Below are 20,930 nucleotides of genomic sequence, written 5' to 3' on the forward strand. Positions count from 1 at the left end.
TTGACACCCTCCCAGAGCACACACCCAAACCTCTGTGTATCCAAGTCCAGGTGGCCATAGGGCACTGTGGACACCATGGAGAATAGGTGTATGAAGGGAAAAGAGACATGTGGCATGAGTTGGATTGGGGAGGGAGGCAGAATGGCACAGAGAAAAGGGCTTCGAGTTATGACTCTGCCATTTAATAGCCTGTGATCTCTGTGGCAAGTCACAACGGCTCACTCTGGCCTCGGTTCACTCATCTGCAAAATGGGGCTAAACACAACCCTCCTCAAACAGTAAACATCAAGATGAAGCGAGGTGGCAGGAAAATGCTATCGCAAAAGCCAAATGCTGTACACCTGCGGGAAGGTTCGTTATTATCTGATGAATTAATCAATGAAATGTAGCTTATCCATACAATGAAATGGCATTCGGCAATAGAAAGGAATGAAATACTGATAGATGCTATGCCACAGATGAACCCTGAAATCATCATGCTAGATCAAAGAAGCCAGACACAAAAGACCACATATTGTATGGTGGTATATATTCCATTTATATGGAATATAATGTATGTATATATTCCATTTATATGGAGTGTTCACAATAGGCAAATCTATAGAGTCAAGAAGGTAGATTAGTGGTTGCCTAGGGCTGGGGGAGGAGGTTGGGGGAAAACAGGAAGTGACTGTTCATGGATATGGAGTTTCTTTAGGGTGATGAAAATGTTCAGGAATTACTGGTCATGGTTGCACAGCTCTGTGAATATACTAAAAACAACTGAGTTGTAAGGTGTGTGAATTTTATCCCGATAACGCTGTTTAAAAAAACAGAAGCATGGGCTGGGTGAGGTGGCTCCCACCTGTAATCCCGGCGCTCAGGAGGCCAAGGCAGGCAGATCACGAGGTCAGGAGATCGAGACCATCCTGGCTAACACAGTGAAAGCCCGTCTCTACTAAAAAATACAAAAAATTAGCTGGGTGTGGTGGTGGGCACCTGTAGTCCCAGCTACTAGGGATCAAACGATCTGCCTGCCTAGGCGTCCCAAAGTGCTGGGATTACAGGCGTGAGCCACCGTGCCCAGCCCACATGGATTCTTATTTCAATTTAGTAGCTTATTTGTTTATTCATGCCATGGACATTTATTGAGGGTCTTGCAGAGTGCTAGGTTCCGTGCCATGTACTTGGTATATAAGCATAAAGCACTCGTCTGTCTTTAGGAAGCTCATGACCTCCTTGTCCAGTGGTAGGCAAGGTGACAGCATGAGAATGCTATGACAGAGGCAGCCCTAAGGCCAGGTGGGGTGGCTCTTGACTCTAATCCAAGCACTTTTGAAGGCTGAGGTGGGAAGATTGTTTGAGGCTAAGAGTTTGAGATCAGCCTGGGCCATACAGAACGACCCCGTCTCTACGAAAAATAAATTAGCTGGCTGTATAGCACGTGTCTATAGTCCCAGCTACCTGGGAGGCTGAGGCAGGAGGATCACTTGAACCTGGGAGGTTAAGGCTCCAGTGAGCCAAGATCACGTGACGACACTCCAGTCTGGGCGAGAAAGTGAGAGCGTGTCTCAAAAAAACATAAAACAGAAGCAACCCCAAGTACAATGGGAGCACAGAGGAGAACATCCATGCCAGGCCGGAGGATCCAGAGAGGCCTCTGGAAGGAGTTACCACACTCAAAGACTCAAGGGGCAGTGGGGAAGTGTTAATGGTATGCAGACCAGGGTGAGCCCTAGATGGACAATGTTGCGAATCAGGCACAGGAACCATTGCATCAGATTCCTGGAATGTTTGTTGAGTGCACGCTAGAGAGGGGACCCTGAGCGCCGATCCAGGGAAGGAGGAGGTGTGGTCCTTCAGATGGAGGGCACAGAGCTGGTGCTCAGTGATCATTTGCTGAATGAATGGTATGAAATGTGGGTGTTCAGGACTCACCACCTGAGGTACTGGTTTAATTAAAATCTCCCTATGTGGTTGGGCACGGTGGCTCATGTGTGTAATCCCAGCACTTTAGGAGGCTGAGGGAGAGGGACTGCTTGAGCCCAGGAGTTTGAGACCAGACCAGGCAACAAAGCAAGACCCATTCTCTACAAAAAAATAAAACAATGAGCTGGGTATGATGGCATGTGCCTGTAGTCTTAGCTTCCTGGGAGGCTGAGGTGGGAAGATTCCTTGAGCCCAGGAATTTAAGGTTGCAGTGCACTATGATTGCACCACTGCACTCCAGCCTGGGCGACGGAGTGGGACCCTGTCTCTTAAAATAATTTTAAAAAAAAACCTCCCTAGAGATTCTGATGTCTGATGGATTAAAAACTCCTCAGCACAACCACAAGACACTTTCTGATTAAGCCAGTGCTTTGCACACTTTAATATGATGCCAGCCACCTGGAGGCTTGTTAACATGCAGATTCAGATTCAGTGGGTCTGGGCTGGATCTTCAGACTCTGCATTTCTTTTCTTTCTTTTTTTTTTTGAGACTGTGCAGTGGCCTGATCATGGCTCACTGCAGCCTCAATCTCTCAGGCTCAGGTGATCCTTCCACCTCAGCTTTCTGAGTAGCTGGAACTACAGGCATGTGACACCACCATGCCTGGATAATTTTTTTTTTTTTTTTTGAGACAGAGTCTCACTCTGTCGCCCAGGCTGGAGTGCAGTGGCGCTATCTTGGCTCACTGCAAGCTCCGCCTCCCAGTTTCACTCCATTCTCCTGCCTCAGCCTCCCGAGCAGCTGGGACTACAGGTGCCCGCCACCACACCCAGCTAGTTTTTTTGTATTTTTAGTAGAGACAGGGTTTCACCATATTGGCCAGGCTGGTCTCAAACTCCTGACCTCGTGATCCGCCTGCCTCGGCCTCCTAAAGTGCTGGGATTACAGGCGTGAGCCACCGTGCCCAGCTGAGACTGCATTTCTAAAGGCTTCAGGTGAGGTTGCTGCTGTGATGCTGAGGGTCCCAGGACCGCATATCTGCTGCAGAGCCTTGCCCCTTCTAACTCCTGCTGCCTTCTTGACATTGCCTCCCCTTACACTGAGCTTGTGCACAGACTGTCTTCTCCCCTCTGGGCTACGCACCCAGTTTTTCCTGTCTAGAATGAGCTGCTATTCCCCCTTACCCTACACAGCCCACCCCCTCTTTCCCCAACAGCACCCTGTGCCGAAGCCTTCGCAGGATTTACCAGGCTGACCCGTTAGTACCTGCATGGATGTCTTCAGAGCAGAGACTGTGGATTGTCTATCACCAAGTTCCAGCACCTGGTACAGGATCTGGCAAATCACAAGCCCTCAGGAAATATTTGGGGAATGAAAAATGAACCTCTGAGAGGAGATAAGATAGGAAGATGCATAATCATCATGACATCATCATAGCAAATACCACTTGGCACTTACTCTGTGCTGGCCCTGTTGTTGGTGCTTGACATTTAGTTAAGTCATTTAATTTTCACAACAACCCAGTTTTGTAGGGATTATCATCAACCTTATTTTATTTTAATTAATTAATTAATTATTTGAGATGGAGTCTCTCACTCTGTTGCCCAGGCTGGAGTGCAGTGGCATGATCTCAGCTCATTGCAACCTCTGCCTCCTGAGGTCAGGAGTTCAAGACCAGCCTGGCCAACATGGCAAAACCCTGTCTCTACTAAAAATACAAAAGTTAGCCAGGTGTGGTGGCACGTGCTTGTAATCCCAGCTACTAGGTAGGAGAATCCCAGCTGAGGTAGAAAAATCGCTTGAACCCGGGAGGCAGAGGTTGCAGTGAGCTGAGATTGCATCACTGCACTCCAGCCTGGGCCACAGATCAAGACTGCATCTCAAATAATAATAATAATAATACAAATTTAAAAAACCTCTGATTGTGGTTAAGAAAATGCCAAAACAGTTTAATAACTACCTAGCATTTACATTCTACGGTGTATTAGGGATTATAAGTAATCTAGAGATGATTTAAAGTATATGGAAGGATGGTTACGTAGGTTATTTAGCAAATACTGTCGTTTTATCCAAGGGACTTGAGCATCTGTGAATTTTGGTATCCTCAGTGGGGGGCCGGGGCATCGTGAAACCAACACCCTGTGGATACTAAGGGCTTTAATAAGACAACGTGTATGCCAAACCCTTAGCACCATGCCTGGGATATAAGAACTCCGTGGCCGGGCGCAGTGGCTCATGCCTGTAATCCTAGCCCTTTGGGAGGCCGAGGTGGGTAGATCACCTGAGGGTGGGAGTTTGAGACCAGCCTGACCAACATGGAGAAACCCCATCTCTACTAAAAATCCAAAAATTAGCAGGGCGTGGTGGCTCATGCCTGTAATCCCAGCTACTTGGGAGGCTGAGGCAGGAGAATCGCTTGAACCTGGGAGGCGGAGGTTGCAGTGAGCTGAGTGAGCTGAGCTTGTGCACAGACTGTCTTCTCCCCTCTGGGCTTCGCACCCAGTTTTTCCTGTGTAGAATGAGCTGCTATTCCCCCTTACCCTACACAGCCCACCCCCTCTTTCCCCAACAGCACCCTGTGCTGAAGCCTTCGCAGGATTTACCAGGCTGACCTGTTAGTACCTGCATGGATATCTTCAGAGCAGAGACTGTGGATTGTCTATCCACACCATTGGACTCCAGCCTGGGTGACAAGAGTGAAACTCATTTCAAAACAAACAAACAAACAAACAACAACAACTCTGTAAGTTTGTGCCGAGCTGATGCTTACAGCTGGGCTTCAGGACCATTAACTGAGGATGCAGAAGACACAGGTGGCAGTTGGAAGAGACAGTGGTGGAGGGCCTTGTTGAGAAGCTAAAGTCATGGTGTGGAGGGGAGGAAAGGAGGGCAAGTATCAGAGTGGGACAAGAGTGCTGGGGATGAGAGGATGGCTGGGTAAGATGGTGGGGAGGAGTGATGGGTCCTGGGAGCCAGGGAAGAGGGAAGAGAAGGACTGCGCATGAGTGTGGTTGACAGAGAGAGTCTGGAAACCTGAGCGGAGCAGGAAGTCAGGCATGCAGACAGGTTTGGCAAGAACCAGGATGGTGGGAGCCCGGCTAGACACTGTGTGCTGGATTTAAGGAGAAGGCAGTTAAACAATAGGGAAACACGCCAAGAATCTTGAACTTGAGAGTAGAACTACAGGTAACGAAGGTGTTTTGTTATTCTTTTTTATATTTTCTAACTTTTAAAATGAGCATGTATTCTTTTGTATCTATATTTGAATTTATAGCATAATTTTTCGCATTAAAAATGGATTTACTTTAATAGGCAATACAGCCGGGCTTGGTGGCTTATGCCTGTAATCCCCAGCATTTTGGAGGGCCGAGGTGGAAGGATGGCTTAAGCACAGGAGTTCAAGACCAGCCTGGGCAAAAAAATGCGACCTCCTCCCATCTCTACAATAAAATACAAAAATTGGCCAGGTGCTACTCTGGGCACACTGCCTATAGGGTAGCCCTGCTCTGCAAGGCCAGTACTAGGGGGGAAAAAAGAAAAAGAAACAAAGGAACAAACAAAACAAGAAAAAAAAGAAAAAAAAAATTACCGGGGCAAGGTGGTGAGTGCCCGTAGTCCCAGCTACTCGAGATGCTGAGGTGGGAGATTGCTTGAGTCCAGGAGGTTGAGGCTGCAGCAAGAGTGAGCCGTGATCAGGCCGCTGCAACTCCAGCCTGGGTGACACGGAGCTCACTGCAGCCTTGACCTCCTGGGCTCAAGTGATCCTTCTACCTCAGCCTCCTGAGTAGCTGGAACTACAGCCGTGCATCACTCCGCCTGGGTAATTTTTGTACTTTTTTGTAGAGACAGGATTTTGCCATGTTTCCTGGGCTGGTCTCCTGGACTCAAGTGATTCCCCCACCCCTGGCCTCCCAAAATACTGGGATTACAGGCATGAGCCACCGCACCCTGCCCTTTTTTCTTTTTCTTCTTCTTCTTTTTTTTTTTTTTTTGAGACAGAGTCTCGCTCTGTAGCCCAGGCTGGAGTGCAGTGGCGAGATCTTGGCTCACTGCAACCTCTGCCTCCCCGGTTCAAGTGATTCTCCTGCCTCAGCCTCCCGAGTAGCTGGGATTACAGGCGCCCGCCGCCACCCCAGCTAATTTTTTGTATTTTAGTAGAGATGGGGTTTCACTGTGTTGCTCAGACTGGTCTCGAACTCCTGAGCTCAGTCAATCCGCCCACCTCGGCCTCCCAAAGTGCTGGTATTACAGGCGTGAGCCACCGCACCTGGCCTCTTTTTTCTTAATGTAGATGTTCTTGGTAACTTCTGGGTACATATTCTTTGTTAGATATATGTATTGTAAATATTTTCTACCAGTGTATGGTTTGATTTTTCACTCTTTTAACTGTGTCTTTTGATGAACAGAAGTTATGAATAATAATGAGGTTCAATTTAATAATCATCCATCTCTTATGGCTTATACTTTTTTGTGTGTCTTAAGAAATTTTGGTCTACTTCAAGGTCATGAAGATATTCTCCTGTGCTTTTTTTTTTTTTTTTTGAGATGGAATTTTGCTCTTGTTGCCCAGGCTGGAGTGCAATGGTGCGATCTCGGCTCACTGCAACCCCTGCCTCTCGGGTTTAAGCGATTCTCCTGCCTCAGCCTCCCGAGTAGCTGGGATTACAGGTGCATGCCACCATGCCTGGTTAATTTTTGTATTTTGGTAGAGATGGGGTTTCATCATATTGGTCAGGCTGGTCTCGAATTCCTGACCTCAGGTGGTCCGCCCGCCTCGGCCTCTCAAAGTGCTGGGATTACAGGCGTGAGCCACACGCCTGGCCAATATTCTCCTATGCTTTCTTTTAGATGTTTTATTGTTTTTACATTTAGGTCTCTGATCCATCCTAAACTATGTTCATTAACGGTGTGGTCGGGTCACGATTCATGTTTCCCCATGTGGGTATGTAATTGACCTACTACCATTTATTCAAAAGGCCATTCTACCCTGACTTGTTTGCAGTGACACTATTATAATAAATCAGGTGACCATGTACATGTAGATCTCTCTATTTCATTTTATTTTATTATTTTTTTTTGAGACAGAGTCTCACTCTGTCACCCAGGCTGGAGTGCAATGGCATGATCTTGGCTCACTGTAACTCCTGCCTCCTGGGTTGAAGTGATTCTCCTGCCTCAGCCTCCTGAGTAGCTGGGATTACTGGTGTGTGTCACCACACCTGGCTAATTTTTGTATTTTTAGTAGAGACAGGGTTTCACCATGTTGGCCAGGCTGGTCTTGAACTCCTGACCTTGTGATCCGCTGGCCTCAGCCTCCCAAAGTGCTGGGATTACAGGTGTGAGCCACTGCACCCAGCTGTGTAAAGATTTGAAGGAAATAACGAGTTTTTTTTTTTGTTTTTTTTGAGAGAGTCTTGCTCTGTTGCCCAGGCTGGAGTGCAGTGGCATGATCTCGGCTCACTGCAACCTCTGCCTCCTGGGTTCAAGTGATTCTCTGGCCTCAGCCTCCCTAGTAGCTGGGATTACAGGCGCATGTCACCATGCTTGGCTAATTTTTCTATTTTTAGTAGAGACGGGGTTTCGCCATGTTGGCCAGGCTGGTCTCGAACTCCTGACCTCAAGTGATCTGCCCGCCTCTGCCTCCCAAAGTGCTGGGATTACAGGCGTGAGCCACCACGCCTGGCATAGGAGGCTTGTTAATAGTAGCTGTGATGGGGTTGTAAGGTTATGGGTGATTTTTCTTTTCTTTTCTTTTTTTTTTTTTGTATATTCCACACCGAACGTAGTATTAATACTCAGACAAAATGAAGAAATATTTTTCTTTTTTTTTTTTTTGAGATGGAGTCTCGCTCTGTTGCCCAGGCTGGAGTGCAGTGGTGTGATCTCGGCTCACTGCAAGCTCCGCCTCCTGGGTTCATACCATTCTCCTGCCTCAGCCTCCCGAGTAGCTGGGACTACAGGCGCGTGCCACCATGCCCGGCTAATTTTTTGTATTTTTTAGTAGAGACGGGGTTTCACCATGTTAGCCAGGATGGTCTCGAGATCTCTTGACCTTGTGATTCACCCGCCTCAGTCTCCCAAAGTGCTGGGATTACAGGCGTGAGCCACCGCTCCCGGCCAGAAATATTTTTCAAAATCTACAGGAGTAGAAACTATTAAGGGTGTAGGTTCTTAGAGGCTGGAAAAGGGGTTAGGCTTTATGCAAGTGAGAGGGCTACCTTAGCTAAAGGACTCATGTAGCCTAGGGGATGGGGAAGAAAGAATTCAGGGCCTGCCTGATGGAGGCCTTTTGTCTTCTTAGTGACCTTAAGTTTTCCCTGGAGAGGGTGATGCTCAGAGGCTGGGGGCATTAGGAAAATGGAAATGATCATTACCAATAATGCTCTGTTGTAAGGGCGCATTGCTTAGTGGTTTATAAAACACTTTCAGGTCCATAGTCTCCTGTGTTCCTCCCAACAGTCCTGTGAGCTGGGCCAGGCCCAGTGATCACACTCATTTTGCAGATAAGGAAACAGGCTCTCTGAGTCCTGCTTAAGCATTCACTAAAGGCCATTTTATGTCAGGCCTTGTGCTAGTTCTGGGCTCAGAGAGACAAATAGGGCTCAGTCCCTGACTGTCCACAGGCAGCTTCCAGCCTGGGCAGGAAAAGCAGAAAGTAAATGAACGATTAAAACTCAGTGTGTAAGTACAATGAGAGAATAGATACAAGAGAATGGAGCACAGAGGAGGAGTTCCTAACTGGTCTTGAGAGTCAGGAAAGATGTTTTAGAAGTGGTGACATCTGGTGGTGGCTCACACCTGTAATCCCAGTACTTTGGGAGTTTGAGGTGGGTGGATCACAAGGTCAGGAGTTTGAGACCAGCCTGGCCAATATGGTGAAACCTCGTCTCTACTAAAAATACAAAAAAAATTAGCCGGGCATGGTGGCACATGCCTGTAATCCCAGCTACTTGGGAGGCTGAGGCAGGAGAATTGCTTGAATCTGGGAGGCAGAGGTTGCAGTGAGCCAAGATTGCGCCACTGCACTCCAGCCTGGGTGACAGAGAGAGATTCCGTCTCAGAAAAAAAGGTAGTGGTGACATCAACATGAGTCTTTTTATTTTTTTAATTTTTTTTTAGATGAAGTCTCACTCTGTTGCCTAGGCTGGAATACAGAGGCACGATCTCAGCTCACTGCAACCTCCGCTTCCTGGGTTCAAGCAATTCTCCTGCCTCAGCCTCCTGAGTAGCTGGGATAACTGGTGCATGCCACCACGTCCAGCTAACTTTTGTATTTTTAGTAGAGATGGGGTTTCGCCATGTTGGCCAGGCTGGTCTCGAACTCCTGACCTCAGGTGATCCACCCGTCTCAGCCTCCCAAAGTGCTGGGATAACAGGCGTGAGCCACCACGCCTGGCATGAAATGAGTCTTTCAATTTTTGTATTTTTTCTTTCTTCTTCTTTGTTATTTTTATTTTTTTCCAGAAACAGGGTCTTGCTCTGTTGACCAGGCTGGAGTGCAGTGGCATGCTCACAGCTCATTGCAGCCTCAAACTCCTGGGCTCAAGCAATCCTCCCACCTCAGCCTCCTGAGTAGCTAGGACTGCAGGCAAGTACTACCATGCCCAACTAAGTGTGTGTGTGTATATACATATATATATATATATATATTTTTTTTTTTTTTTTTAGTAGAGATGAGGTCTTGCTATGTTGCCTAGGCTGGTCTTCAACTCCTGAGCTCAAGCAGTCCAACTGCCTTGGCCTCCCAAAGTGCTGGGATTACAGGCGTGAGCGACCACACCAGGACAAAATCATGTTGTAACAGCACTCTATAAATTTGCTCTTCCTCACTTAGTGTATTTTCCTTTTCTTTTCTTTTTTGAGACAAGGTCTTACTCCGTTGCCCAGGCTGGAGTGCAGTGGCACAATCAAGGCTCACTGTAGTCTCAACCTCCCAGGTTCAAGCAATCCTCCCAACTAAGCCTCCTGGTTAGCTAGGAATACAGATTTGCGCCACCATGCCCATCTAGTTTTTGTATTTTTGTAGAGATGGGATTTTGCCATGTTACCCAGGCTGGTCTTGAACTCCTGGGCTCAAGCAATCCTCCCACCTCAACCTCCCAAAGTGCTGGGACTACAGGCATGAGCCACTGCGTCTGGCCACTTAGTATATTTTCAATCAGCAAATACAAATCTACATAAAAATTTTAATGACTTTTTTTGTACTTTTCGACATATGACTATATCACAATGTATTAAATCTTGTAATATATTGTACATTTATTTCTAACATTTAGTGACTATAAACAATGTTGCAAAGAACTCTAAAGTTCATATCTGTGTACTTTTCTAATGTCTTTTAGGATGAATTTTCGGATAGAATTGATCAATTTACTTTCTCATCTGTATCTATAAACCTGACCAATATTGAGCATTTTTTTTTGAATTAGCTGAAAATGGCATTTTATGTTGTTTTGTTTGCATTTCTTATGGCTTTTTAAAAATAATTATTGGCCATTTATAATGCTTCTTTAAAATCACCTGTTCCTGTTTTTGGCCATTTTTATTTTGGAGTCTTTGAGGTTTTTCTTTTTCTTTTTGAGACGGACTTTCGCTCTTGTTGCCCAGGCTGGAGTGCAATGGCGCAATCTCTGCTCACTGCAACCTCCGCCTCCCGGGTTCTAGCGATTCTCCTGCCTCAGCCTCCTGAGTAACTGGGATTACAAGCATGGGCCACCATGCCTGGCTAATTATTTTGTAGTTTTAGTAGAGACGAGGTTTCTCCACGTTGGTCAGGCTGGCCTTGAACTCCCAACCTCAGGTGATCCGCCTGCCGCGGCCTCCCAAAGTGTTGGGATTACAGGCATGAGCCACGCGCCTGGCCGAGGTTTTTCTTATCAACTGGGAAGAGATCTTTATATATTGCTGATAGTAATTCTTTGTCACAGAGTTGCAAAATCTTTTTTTCCCAGCTTTCTTTTGCCTTTAGAACATAGTTTTTTTCTGAAGTTAATTTGGAAGAATAGTCATGATAGCAAGCACATTTCAGTAAGAAAGAGTAATGATGAGAAATCTGCCCTCATAGATATAGAATGTATTATAAAGGTATCTTCATTAAAGCATTGTGGGATTGGCACAGGTGCACACAGAAAGATCAATGTATACAAGTCAGAAACAGCTTCAAGTATAAAATAGTTCAACAGGCGATGAAGGTGCCAACTAAAATCGGTGGAGAAAATAGTGTTTGGACAAGTGGCTATTACAAAAACTATGTTAGGTTTCTTCCTTACCCCAAAAATAAATTCCAAATGGATCAAAAGATTTTTCATTTAAAAAATGAAAACATTTTTTATCCTCTTGCAGTGGACAGTAACCAAAAAAAAGTGCAATTTGTAACAAGTACCTGAAAGAAGGATGTATGCGAGTTAATGACATGGAGGTGATGAGAGGCTCGGAAGGGTATTCCAGGCAGAGAGAACGGCCAGAGCAAAGGTTTGGAGGCTGAAAGGCAGCAACGTGCGGACTCTAAAAAGGCAGGGTCAGGAATCGAACTCAAGACGCCCACAATGGAATCCAGGGCTGAGTCCATTGCCGCCCCCACAGGGATCATAATTATGTAAAATAGCATTTTTCCCATATATGGTACTTAATAGCTGTCCTTCTGGTGGGATGACATGAGACTGAGAGCACAGCTCGCGGGGCGGGGTGTCAGAGCTCCAGACCTTCCCAGTCGGCTCCCGCCGGGCCTCGCCCCGGCCCAGGCAAGGCACCAAAACCCCGGCCCGGAGCCCTCCGCGCCCCGAGTCGCCGCCTCCTGATTGGATTCCCCCTGTGTCAATCCTTGTCCTAGACCCTGGCTGTCCGTTGGACCCGCCCTAGAGGGCGGGGCTCCCGCCTAGGAAGCGCGGGGGAAGGTGGAGCGGGTGGAGGTAGGGGCGAAAGAGGAGGATGAATCCCCACCCATCTGGCCGCAGAGGCTCCGCCCACCCCCCTTTCCACAGGCCAACATGTCTGCCCATCAAGGCCAGGCGCGGCCTGCAGTGGGTGAAGCAGGAAGGGGGGCGGGATTGTGCCCCAGGCTCCGCCCCGGAGCCGGCTCCCGGCTGGGAATGGGCCCGCGGCTCCGAGGGCGGGGCGGGAAGGCGGTGAGGAGCCGAGCTGGGTGCGGTGAGGCGCGCAGATCACCGCCGTTCCTGGGCAGGGTACGGAAGGCTGAGCAAGGCTGACCTGCTGCAGCTCCCGCCTCGTGCGCTCGCCCCACCCGGCCGCCGCCTGAGCGCTCGAGAAAGTCCTTTCGGGAGAAGCAGCGCCTGTTCCCGGGGCAGATCCAGGTTCAGGTGAGCGAGCCCCACCGCGGTCCCGCCCCGGGCAGGCGGCGGCGGGCGGGCGGGGGCGAGAAGCGCTGCCGCCAGGCCGACTTGTGGTTCTTGGGCTCAGTGCGGCCCGCCACCCGCGCGGGTGGGCGCGAACGCCGGCGGCTCAGGGCCCGGCACCGCATCCTTCCCAGGGGTACTGGGACCCCCGGGAGGGCCCTCGGGGAGGGCGCCGGCGGCAGCGAGGCCTCGGGGTGCAGGGGCGACCTCGGGACCCGGCGCTCCCCGGCGCCCCCCGTGTCCCCCGGCGCGGTCCCGGGACTGGGCACCGGAGCCGACCTCCCCCAGCCGCTGGGGCACGCGCCCCGCCCTCGCCTCGCCCAGGCCCGACTCGGGCAAACTTTTTAACCCCTTCCGGGAGCCGCGGCCCCTGGGACGCAGCCTCACGGGTTGGGAGCCCGGGGCAGCCGCTCCCATGAAAGTTCCTGGCGTCTGAGGCACGGACGTAACGGGCAGCGGGCACCGTTTGGCAGCTGTCAGGGCGTCCTCCTGAGTCAGAGTCGGACCGTCCCGCTGCAGACCTTGCACCCGGCCCGGTTTCCGCCTCCGCGGCCGACTTCCTTATTCGCCCGCTGCCGTCAGGCTGGTCGGGGAGGGCCCCGGGGGAGGTGCGGCGGCTGCCCGGACAAGGGGGACCTGGCGGGGACCCGGGCGCGAGGCAGGAAGGGCCATCCCCAGCCCCTGCTCCAGCCCTCGACCTCCGACTTCTGTTCCCGGGGGGGAGGGAGGCCCGGAATGCAGCAGCCGTCGGGGCCGCCCAGGCGTGCACCTGATTCCACTGCACCCAGGGGCCATCCCGTCCGGGCGGGGTGCGGGGGCAGCTAGCTCTGCCGTTACGACCAGGCCTGGGCGATTGCATCTTTCCTGTTTGAGCCAGATCGGAGTTTTCTATTCTCCACTCCCCGCACCCGCTTCCCTGTGCTGGGGTCCTCACCCCATCCTGTTCTGGGGCCACGCACTGGAGACAGGACTGCGGCACCCCCATCCTCCAGGGAAGCCCCGCTGTTTCAAACTGAGACGCAGCACCCCCAGCACTAGCTTGCCGGCTGTCCTGAGGTGGGGGGCAGGGTGAGCGCACGGCCCCACCCAGCCGGTGTGGAGAGAAGACTCCTTGGGAAGTCCCAGGTCGTAGAGGCAGGCGGCTGTCTCTACCGGGCAGTTGAGAGGCCCAGCCACTTCTCGGTTCACTGCGCCCTTTTCTGGGTTTAACAGGATTTCAAAGTGACTGTTGAGTAACTCTGGAAAGGGAAGAGAGCTTAGCTCCTTCTCCATGCAGCGCAACACTGTGGCCATTCTAACTCCACTGTCTGGGCCAGTGTTTGGCTCACCTGATGGCTTAGGAGTCTCTTTTTGGTAAGGAGGGAGGCCTTTTGAGACAATCACTCAATTAATAATAGTCAGTTTATATACAAGGCTGCTATGTGTGGGGGAAGGGGACACAGATGTGTAATTGAGCAAATATTTAACTGCCCTCTCTGTGCCAGGGACTCTGCCAGGTGGTGGGGGGTGGGAGGTTGAGTAAGACCTGGCCCGTGCCCATGGGCACTTACGGGAGAACTGAGACAAATCTGTAGATGAGTCTAACATGAGGTGGAGATGACAGCGACCCCGGAAAGGTACTGTGAGTCATGGGGATTGGGAGAAGGGAGCCAGACTGCCCTGTGAAATCCCCGGGGCCCTGCCTCTGCCCTTGGGGAGTTTACAGTCCTCAAGGGGAAAGTGGCAGAACGAGTGAAATACAAAGGCAGCCTGTGATGTGCGTCCCAAGTATGCCATAGACAAAGGACTCGAGGAATTTCAAGGCTGAGAGGGGCCACTTCTCTGGGGCAAGGAGGAAGCTGCTATAAGGGAGAAGCACATTGCAGGTTTGGCAAACTGAGGCAAGCATGCGGTGTTGGAAAGTGAGGAGCCACTTAGTGGGTAATTGGGGGGTAATTAAAAACATGGAGAGATTTTTTAGTGTAATTTGAGAGCCGCTGCGCCCTAGATAACTGTGGGGTGACACCAAAGAACTTCAGTCATCACTCAGCAAACCCTGGCAGCACAAGTGGGCAGATCCAGGTGTCTGGAGAGCCGGCATTGGCAGGCTCTGTTTGGGGAGCTCTCCAGCCCCGGAGAGAAGGGCAGCATTCTGTGAGGCTGTTCATCTGAAAGGTTCAGGAGGGTAGAGGAGAGAGAGGATCAGGGCCCTGGCTTTCTTGCTTTTATTTTTAAACTTTTTAACCTAAGGGGTTGGAGATGGGACAACTTCTCTCTTGTAGGATGAAGGACGCATGTTAATCACAGCCTGCCTTTTGCCCGCTCTTGCTCCAGAAAAAACAAAACAAGGATCTGTTAGCTCTTTAAAAGAAGAAAAACACACTAAAAAAATGCAGCATTGTTGTGTAGCCTGGTAGGGTATTGCTAGAAACCAGGCTGGCTGTCCTTCCTTTACTTCCTCTTCTAGCTAATTCTTCAATAAAGTACTTAAGACAGCCCTTACCAGCTTGACATCTTTATTTCAAAAGGAGAGGAGGGGTTGGCTGTTGTTTTCCTCGAGCCTGGCCGTACGCTTCTCTTGGAGGGGGAGAAAGAGAAACCCAAAGCGAAGGAAAAAGAGAGAGAGAGAAAAAAAAAACAAAAAAACCATGCCTTGACAGCTTCCTCCCAAGCATCATGTTCCAAAAATATTTAGAATAACAAAATCTGTGTGTCGTCTTAATTAAACAAAAGTCCTAATTTACTGAGCATAAAACAGCATCTCTGCCTGCTGGGGCAGGAAGTGCATTTCCCTTTGTGCAGCCCCAGAGAGTCACTGCCTCTCAGCCTTAACCCTTGGTGTGCTGAGACCCTGGGCTGGAGTCCTCTGCTGACAAAAGAATGGAGCCCTGGCAGTGCTGCTCCTGTGGCTTACTGAATCCCACTCTTAGAGCTGGGAAGACTGGGGTAGTGGAAAGAACGTGAGCTTTGGAAACAGGCCGAGTTCAAATCCTGACCCTGCCACTTACTAGCTTTGTGACCTTAGGCGAGTCACATAGCCTCACATCCTGGATGTGCTCATGTGTAATATGGGAATCAGGATCCTACCCTATGGGGTTAGATGCGTGAACTGAAAGAAATAAGGTATGCACATGGCCTAATATGTAGTGGCTGTGTATATATATATATTTTAATATATAAATATATATATTTTAATATACATATTTTAATATATAAATATATATATATATATATATTTTTTTTGAGACAGAGTCTTGCTCTGTCACCCAGGCTAGAGTGCAATGGCGTGACCTCAGCTCACTGCATCCTCTTCCTCCTGGGTTCAACCAATTCTCCTGCCTCAGCCTCCCAAGTAGCTGGGATTACAGGTGCCCACCACCATACCCCACTAATTTTTGTATTTGTAGTTGAGATGAGGTTTCACCATGTTGGCCAGGCTGGTCTCGAAGTCCTGACCTCAGGTGATCTGCCCATCTCAGCCTCCCACAGTGCTGGGATTACAGGTGTGAGCCACCGTGCCCGGCTTGTATGTGGTTTTTTTTTTTTTTTTTTGAGATGAGTCTCACTCTCGCCCAGGCTAGGGTACAGTGGCACAATCTCAGCTCACTGCAACCTCTGCCCCCAAGGTTTAAGCGATTCTTCTACCTCAGTCTCCCAAGTAGCTGGGATTACAGGTGCCTGCCACCATACTTGGCTAATTTTTGTATTTTTAGTAGAGATGGGATTTTGCCATGTTGACCAGGCTGGTCTGGAACTTCTGACCTCAAGTGATCCACTGGCCTCGACCTCCCAGAGTGCTAGGATTACAGGCGTGCGCCACTATGCTTGGCACCCCCTTGCCCACTTTTTTTTTTTGAGACAGGGTCTCACTCTGTCACCCAGGCTGGAGTGCAGCCTGGTGCATGATCTTGGCTCACTGCAACTTCCGCCTCCTGGGTTCAAGTGGTTCTCATGCCTCAACCTCCCAAATAGCTGGGATTACAGGTGCCCACCACCACACCTGGCTAATTTTTTTGTATTTTTAGTAGAGACAGGGTTTCACTATGTTGGCCAGGCTGGTCTCAAGCTCCTGACCTCAGGTGATCTACCCACCTCGGCCTCCCAAAGTGTTAGAATTACAGGTGTGAGCCACCGCACCTGGCCCCCCCACCTTTTTTTTTTTTTTTTTAATATAAATGATCAGTCTTAACTCCCTAGGTTATCAGGTTGAGGGGGCAGGGATGAGGCAGGGGGACAGATTGTTTTCCTGGCTTCTAGCTCGGTGTTCTTTCTGCCTCTATGCACAACAAGGTATGCGTGTATTGTGGTTGTGGACTGTGACTCCAAAGTGGTGAATAGGCAAGTGGCTATGAGGCCCATCTGCTGATGCTTTTGGATGCACTTGTTGATGAACTTGTGCTGAGTAACCTCTTCACAGGGCCCTGGCTGGGACAGAAGGTGTGCAGACTGTGGTTTTAGCTCAAACACATGGTTTCCTGTGGTCTGGGAGATAGCCAAAGGGTGATACAGGAAGAGTACTGGACTTGGGTGACTGGAGACCTTACTTCCAACTCTGGCTCTGGGTGAGGGGAGGTTTGATTTCCTTTTCGTTTTTTGATTTTGTTTTGAAGCAGGGTCTTGCTCTGTTGCCCAGGCTGTAGTGCAGTAGCATAATCGTAGCTCACTGCAGCCTCAAATTCCTGGGCTCAAGCAATTCTCTGCCTCAGCCTCCTGAGTAGCCAGGATTACAAGTGCACACTGCTACACCTGGCTAATTTTTATGTTTTTTGTAGGGATGGGATCTTGCTGTATTGCCTAGGCTAGTCTCAAACCCCTGGGCTCAAGCAACCCTCCTGCCTCAGCCTCTCAGAGTGCTGGGGTTACAGGTGTGAAATGCTGGGCCTGGCCAGGTTTGATTTCCGAGGAGGTGCCCTATCTCCCTACAAAGACATCATACCAGTTTATGTGCCCACAAGTTATGTATGGGAGTGCCTGAAAAACTGAAAAATTAAGTAATTTTATTTACTTATTTACTTATTTATTTATTTACTTATTTATTTATTTATTTATTTATTTGAGATGAGGTCTCACTCTGTTGCCCAGGCTGGAGTGCAGTGGCATGATCTTGGCTCACTGCAGCCTCTGCCTCCTGGGTTCAAGCAATATTCCCATCTCAGCCTACCGAGTAGCCAGGATTACAGGGGTGCACCACTACACCCGGCTAGTTTTTGCATTTTTAGTAGAGATGGGGTTTCACCATGTTGGCCAGGCTGGTCTCGAACTTCTGACCTCAGGCGATCCACCTGCCTTGGCCTCCCAAAGTGCTGGGATTATAGGCATGAGCCACCACGCCCAGCAAAATCAAGTAATTTTAATTTCCTAGGCACTCTTTTTTTTGTTTTTTGAGACGGAGTCTCGCTGTGTTGCCCAGGCTGGAGTGCAGTGGGTGCGATCTCGGCTCACTGCAACCTCCACCTCCTGGGTTCAAGTGATTCTCCTGCCTCAGCTTCCCAAGTAGCTGGGATTACAGGTGCCTGCCACCACGACTGGCTAATTTTTGCATTTTTAATAGAAACGGGGTTTCACCATGTTGGCCAGGCTGGTCTCGAACTGCTGACCTCAGGTGATCCGCCCGCCTTGGCCTCCCAGAGTGCTGGGATTACAGGCGTGAGCCACCGCACCTGGCCAGCACTCTGGTACCTTATTGATGGGAGTGTATATTGTACAACCCTCTTTTTAGAAGGTCGTTTGGGGCTGGGCATGGTGGCTCACATCTGTAATCCCAACACTTTGGGAGGCTGAGGGGGGAGGATTGCTTGAGCCCAGGAGTTCGAGATCAGCCTGGGCAACATAGGGAGAGTCTGTCTCTATTACATTAAACAACAACAACAAAAAAAGAAAGTTGTTTGGCAGTATCTGTCAAAGCATACTCCTGACTGTATTCTAGGAATTTATCTCACAGATAAACTCAGATGTGCTGAAGGAAATGTCTGAGAATCTTCATTGCAGCATTGACATAGAAAATGACAGGAAACAAGTTGTGCTATTAAAAAGGTCAACTAAATCATGGTACAGCTGTACAGTGGAAGTCCTTGCATCCCTTTGAAAAATGAGGTCAATCCATATGTACTGATAGGGCGTGCTCTCCAAGCTATGTTGTAAGTGAAAAACACCAGACGCAAAGTAGTGTAAATGGTGCTTCGTTTTGTGTAAAACATGGTATGTAAACTCTGCTCTGTGCATGCAGTATTTCTGGAAAGATACTGAGACCCTGGTAATGGTGGTTGCCTAGGGTCTAGGCAACAGGAGCAGGGAGTGAGCAGTACATTTCACTCAATATTTTTTTTTTTTTTTTGAAATGGAGTCTCGCTCTGTTGCCCAGGCTGGAGTGGCATGATTGATCTCGGCTCACTGCAGCCTCCACCTCCTGGGTTCATGCGATTCTCCTGCCTCAGCCTCCTGAGTAGCTGGGATTACAAGTGTGCGCCACTATGCCCAGCTAATTTTTTTGTATTTTTAGTAGAGACAGGGTTTCACCATGTTGCCCAGGTTGGTCCCAAACTCCTGACTTCAAGTGATCCACTGGCTTCTTCTTCCCAAAGTGCTGGGATTACAGGCGTGAGCCAGTGTGCCCGGCCATATTGTCCCTAAAGAATAAAAAATTCAGCTATTTCTTATTTTTCTTAACTATAAAAATAAGGGGTCCAGCTGGCCCATCTGTAGGTCTCAACTTTAAAGTGCATTACTTTAGGTTCCATATTGCATATTGAATGCCTACCTTGTACAAGGAGGGAGGGAAGGGTCTTTGTGCTTGAAACCTTTGGGTCCTGTTTTCTTCCCATGATGTCACATCACTAGAGTAACCCCTTAAACAGAAGTCCCTTCTGATCCATTTCCTCATATTCTGGGAAATGGCAGATGATTGATTTTTCTTTGCTGTATGAGAAGAGAAAGCCTGCATGTGTCTGGAAAGCGTTTTGGGATACTCTTTTGCAAGGTTTCCATAATTCGCTTGGCTCCAAATCATAAGCTGTCCTGTCCTGGGGAGCCCACCCCAACCTGAAGCCCAACCCAGGCCCTCACATACCTGGCTTTCTTTTCTTTTTTTTTCTTTTTTTTTTTTTGGAGACGGAGTCTCACTCTGTTGCCCAGGCTGGAGTGCAGTGGCGTGATCTTGGTTCACTGCAACCTCCACCTCCCTGGTTCAAGCGATTCTCCTACCTCAGCCTCCCAAGTAGCTGGGATTACAGGCATCTGTCACCACGCCCGGCTCATGTTTGTGTTTTTAGTAGAGAGGGTTTCACCATGTTGGCCAGGCTGCTGGAACTCCTGAGCTCAGGTGATCCACCTGGCTCCGCCCCCCAAAGTGGTGGGATTACAGGCGTGAGCCACTGCACCCAGCCACCTGGCCTTCTTTTTTAACTTGGGGTCATTGCATCCACTATTATGCCCCTTCCCACTCTGTCGCCAGTTTCCCCTGAGACATCTGGCCTGTGGTTTTTATGTATAACAACACTGGAAAAGCCCAAATTCTTGAGAAGATGCGATCAGAGGCGTGTTTTGAATCGGAGGGCCCTACCCGCTTTCTCAAGGGTGGCTGTCTTTCGCCTTGGATGGTGTGGGCCCTGGGAGGAGCTGCCGGTGCTGCTGTTGTGCCCAGTTGACTCCTTTCCTGAGCGAGGTCTGGAAGACCCCATCAGGGTCCTGAGGTCCTGCAAGGCAGCCTCCGGGCCTCCTGGGGGAATGGCGTGAGTCACACATGAGTACACGCTGTGAGACTGGCTCTAAAATGGGACCGCCACTGCACAGGCGGGCGGCCTGTATCTGTACCCAGCTCTCTGTCCCTTGTGCTTAGATGGCACCAAATATTTGGGAGGCAGGAGGGGAGCTGCCCACTCGGTCTGATGCATGTCTCTTTAAAAAGTAACCTAGGCTTCTGTTGGAATTACTCAGGTTCCCATTCCCACGATTAGCTTCTGGAGCCTGAGATGATTCAGCACCCAGGCAGGTGTCCCCAGAGAAGGCCCTTAGCTGGCCTTCTGCCAAGCGCTGGAGCAACTGGGAGTCCCTTGGTGGCTGTCTGCATCTCTAGCCCGGGACCCTCCTGCTGTGGCTGGAAGGAGGCTTGCAGGGCCTTCCGGAAGGGTGTGGCTTCCTGCCACGCAGGTTGGGCTGAGGCCTGTAGCGGGGTTACAGGTAGCTGATCTCCCCCACCCTCGAGTCACTTCCTTGGTACCTCTCAGAGGCCCTTATCATCCTTATGGTATGTCCCAGAGGAGAAAAGGGGCTTCTCAGGGAGGTCCCTCTCTTGCCTTCTTGGGCCAAGATGATGTCTCTCTCTACGATTTTTTATTTTTCTGAGACGGAGTCTCTCTCTGTCGCCCAGGCTGGAGTGCAGTGACGCTGTCTCGGCTCACCGCAAGCTCCGCCTCCCGGGTTCACGCCATTCTCCTGCCTCAGCCTCCCAAGTAGCTGGGACTACAGGTGCCCGCCACCATGCCCGGCTAATTTTTTCTGTATTTTTAGTAGAGATGGGGTTTCACCGTGTTAGCCAGGATGGTCTCCATCTCCTGACCTCATGATCCGCCCACCTCGGCCTCCCAAAGTGCTGGGATTACAGGCATGAGCCACCATGCCTGGCCTCTCTGTACAATTTTTAATGTGTTGGGGGAGCTCGAAGCTAATCTCTTTGAGTAGGTTGCCACTCACCA

General features: G+C 49.7%; 1 protein-coding gene across 2 annotated transcripts in view; it reads left to right on the forward strand.

Annotated features, from left to right (window-relative positions):
* Positions 1-12,025: 12,025 nt before the first annotated feature.
* Positions 12,026-20,930, forward strand: part of MYH9 (myosin heavy chain 9) — a 104,137-nt gene continuing 95,232 nt past the window's right edge. Inside the window, exon 1 of one of the 2 annotated variants that reach the window (XM_032138751.3) lies at positions 12,026-12,225. The gene's annotated coding sequence lies outside the window, so the exon portion shown is untranslated. The remainder of the gene's footprint in view (positions 12,226-20,930) is intronic. The other variant, XM_032138753.2, reaches the window with a different exon arrangement.

This window comes from Hylobates moloch, unplaced genomic scaffold, assembly GCF_009828535.3.
Source record: "Hylobates moloch isolate HMO894 unplaced genomic scaffold, HMol_V3 SCAFFOLD_19, whole genome shotgun sequence".
Lineage (NCBI taxonomy): Eukaryota > Metazoa > Chordata > Mammalia > Primates > Hylobatidae > Hylobates > Hylobates moloch.